The sequence below is a fragment of the Mandrillus leucophaeus genome, unplaced genomic scaffold, assembly GCF_000951045.1.
Source record: "Mandrillus leucophaeus isolate KB7577 unplaced genomic scaffold, Mleu.le_1.0 Scaffold71, whole genome shotgun sequence".
Lineage (NCBI taxonomy): Eukaryota > Metazoa > Chordata > Mammalia > Primates > Cercopithecidae > Mandrillus > Mandrillus leucophaeus.
This window is the reverse complement of record NW_012107697.1, coordinates 3,235,661-3,239,446: the sequence shown is the minus strand read 5'-3', so window position 1 is coordinate 3,239,446 and position 3,786 is coordinate 3,235,661. Positions and strand designations below refer to the sequence as shown.

Here is a 3,786-nt window from a genome sequence, read left to right as displayed (position 1 = left end):
AGACGGGGTTTTGCCATATTGGCCAGGCTGGTCTCGAACTGCTGACTTTGTGATCCGCCTGCCTCGGCCTCCCAAAGTGCTGGGATTACATCACCTGGGTTCTTAAAAAAAAAAAAAAAAACCAAAACAACTGCTGCCTGACTCCCATCCTGAGATATTCTGATTTCACTGGTAGGATACGCAGCCCAGGCACTGAGAGTTTTCAAAGCTCCCCAGGTGATTGTGAGGTGCGGCAAAGCTGGGAGTCACTGAGCTGTGGCATTCTTTCAGAGCTGTGGCATTCTTTCAGAGCTGTGGCTCAGTCAGCCCGATGGCCTTCACTCAGCCTCTGGGCAGGGCTTGTGGTAATGCATGATGGCCGTTTGATAGCTCCAAGCTACTGAGTCTGCAAGCCTCACCTGGGCTCCAGGCTATGTGTCCTCCAGTTGACGACTGACTGCTTTACTGCCTCAAGGTCCAGGGTGGTAGTGTGGGAAAGAGTTAGACTGTCGGAACTCTAACTTGGGTACAGGCAAACGGGGGTGGGAAGCGCTGGAGAGAAGGGGCTGGATGGGGTTGGGAATCAGACAGAGGCCTTGGTCCCATCCCACACAGGTGAGGCTCACTGCTGCCCTGGGTGGACTGTCAGGACAAGGATGGCTGCTCCTGCTCTGAGGGGCTGGCCAGCAATTTTGGAACTTCAAAGAGAAGGTTACGATGAAGAGCTCCAGGCTCCTCCAAGCTCAGTACTGGCTTTTCCACATGACCTTGGGTCTGTTGTTCAATGTCTTTGAGTCCAGGCTTAGCAGAGAGGGTCCTTGCTGAAATGCTGTGTGGGCCACAATTAGCAAAGCTAACGGCTCCTACGTCTTGCGTACTTAACACAGTATGAGTATGTCATAGGCACTACTAACCATGGGATATGTGCTATTATTATCCCCATTTTACAGATGAAGAAATGAAGGCCTGGAGAGATCAAATAGCTTGCCCAGGGTGAACCTGCTAATAAGTGGTAAACCAAGTCTGTCTCATTCAGTCTAGACTGTTTCTCCCCAAAGTGATCAAATGGCAAACGTCACTCTTCCCAAGTAGATTAGGACTTTCCCCAAACCATTGTAAATGAGTTTAGTACAAGAAACACAAAAGCATGACTTCCCAGGCTGGAGTGCAGTAGCACAATTGCAGCTCAGTGCAGCCTCAGCTCCTGGGCTCAAGTGATTTTCCTGCCTCAGCCTCCTTGGATAGCTGGGACTACAAGGCACACACCAGCATGCTCAGTTAATTTTTTAATTTTTTGTAGAGACAGGGGTCTCGTTTGGCCTGAAGGTTTCATATTCCTGGTTTCAAGCGATACGCTTGCCTCAGTCTCCCCAAATCCTGGGATTGCAGATGTGAGCCATCACACCCAGCCCAAGTCTTTTTCTGATAGGAAAAATCATTCCTTCTAGACCGAACTTTCTTGTGGAAATCTGCCAAAGACTATGAGGCACGAGGCCTTGAGAACTGAGAGGTGACCCACCCTAGAAGGATTCGGACATAGAAGCTGCTGTGGCCAGTGCAGGCAGTGACTGAGTGGCCTGGGTGAGGGTAAGGCTATTCTTCCCCACACTGCACTCTCCAACTCCACCCCATCCTAGGCCAATGGAGAAGCCTGAGTTAAAGGGACTTGGGAAAGCTGGTTTCCTTTCTGTATCTTCCACTCCCAATTCCCTCCCCTGCTGATGAAATTGGAGATGCCAGAGGTGGGTGTGAAATGGTAGCTTCTGGGTCAGAGGCTAACCTGAAAATCAGACTTCAGAAACCTGGGTGGAGGTCTGAACCACTGTAGGGATTCAAATGAGGTGCTCACAATCTCCAAATGCATTTTCTAACTGGGCAGTCAGATGGCCAGCATACCCTCACTCCAATCCCCAGCACCCCACCCCCGCCATCAGCCACTACTGCCATCACATCACAGCTACCCGGGCACTTCTTAGCCTCTCCCTTCAGGTCAGAGCAATAAAAACCTTCCAGCTGTAGCTAAAGGCTATAAAAGCTCAGTCCTACCCATTGCCTTTCACTGTCCTGGCCACAGCCAAGGAAGTCTCTCTGCAGGGTTCTAGTGCAGCCACAAGAAGACGTCCAGTGGGCAGGAGGGTGGGAGGCTCACAGCCTGGCCTGAGGCTAACTTTCAAGGACAAAGAGCTTGGACAGAAGATTAAATCTCCAATTCCTGATGGATCCAGCCACTAACATAGATTTTTCAGGAACAGAACACACTTGATAAAGTTCTCCTAAGGTTTAGGTGGGGAGGCAGGGTGGCGAAGCCGACCCTATCAGCTTCCCTCTCTCTCAATCTACATCTGAGTGCCTAGCTTAGGCCTGCTAAGTAAGGATGGGCCACAAAGTCTTCCCATTTGTGAACGCTCACTACCCCGCCCCCCACCTGCCTGCTTAAGTCCAATGTCAGTGACAACTCAGTGGCCCTGGGGCAATCAGCAGTCAAGCCTCACCCCCCGACCCCACCCACCTCTAGCGGTCAAGCCTAACCCCCCACCCCTGCTAACTATGGCAATCTGGCTGGGTCCCTAACTGACTCCCCAAACTCTGCCACCTCTCCTGTAAAGCACCCTGTCTCTAAGAGGGAAGAAAGGCAGCTTCAGCAAGGGTCCTCCGGGCCGGGGGCTCCCCCAGCTACCTAATCTGCTTCACCCCTGCACTCCTCCAGGGACAGAACCTCACAGGGCCTCTCTTTAGCTGGGGGAAGGAGACAGAACACTCCTTTTGAATACCTAAGACTCACCCACCCTCTTTTCCTCCAGCTTTCCTGCTCTGGGTCACTGTTAGTCACTCACCATCCTTCCAGGCCCATTTCCTGATAAACCCCTAGTCCCCTGGGTGCAAGGCCCTTCTTGTTCCCTCCACAACACACACACACACACACACCTCCCCCACACACACCCCCACCCAGAGCGGGCTGGTCTCTAACTCCCTAACCCTAATCTGGGCCAAAACAGGGGGGTTGGCTCGCTTCTCTGCCAGGCAGGGTGAAGGGCAGCACTTCTCCCAAAGAGAGGGGGCCTCAGCTGGGGTGTCTCTCCAGGATCCTCCTGCTGCAAGCGCCCCAGCCTTCCAGACCAAAGAGGAGACAGGGCTTCTCCCGGCTTGAGAGGGACCAGGGGCAATCAGCTCTCTCCAGAAAAGTGAAACAGAGGAACAGGTGACACAAGGACTCCAAAATGTCAGGGCTGGGAGGCTTCGCAGACCCCTCATTGCCTTGTACAGGGGTGAGAAGCCAGGCACAGGAGGAAAGACACTTGCTTGCTCTAGGTCACACAGCGAGAACCCGCAGTGAGAGCCCACAGGGAGAACACTTCGCCTAGGGCTTTCCCACCAGAGAGCACAGGGGAATGACTCCAAGCAAGGAGTCCAGTCGTTACTAGGAGTTCTGAAGGAGGGTCAGCACCTGGGGGCTCTGGGAGCGCTGGAGGAGGGAGTGAGAAAGGGCAGCAGAGGGGTTCTTTGGGGAGAATGAAGGGGTGGGCGCTGGGGAGTGGGCAAAGAGGTGTAGAGAATAACCCGGCGTGACCTTGGGCCAGCCGCGTCTCCCTCGTGGGCCCGTCTTCCCTTCTGCAGGCAAGAGGGGCAGGCAAGAGGGCGCCTGGGATCCCGGGGGGCTCAGGCTTGAAGGTGCCACCCCCGCGAGTGAGGGCGCCTCACCTTCTTGAAGTCGGCGGTGAAGGAGACAAGGGTGCCGTCGGGCTTGCGCAGCTCGAGGCTGATGCTGTCGGCGTCGCTGTCCGCCTGCAGGCTCTCCTCGGTCACCTG

At 54.2% G+C, this 3,786-nt stretch overlaps 1 protein-coding gene across 1 annotated transcript in view; it reads right to left on the bottom strand.

The window, feature by feature from the left end:
* Window positions 1-3,780, bottom strand: part of OAF (OAF homolog (Drosophila)) — a 29,818-nt gene extending 26,038 nt beyond the window's left edge. The window contains exon 1 of the mRNA XM_011964960.1: window positions 3,679-3,780. The gene's annotated coding sequence lies outside the window, so the exon portion shown is untranslated. The remainder of the gene's footprint in view (window positions 1-3,678) is intronic.
* Between the last annotated feature and the right edge of the window lie 6 nt (window positions 3,781-3,786).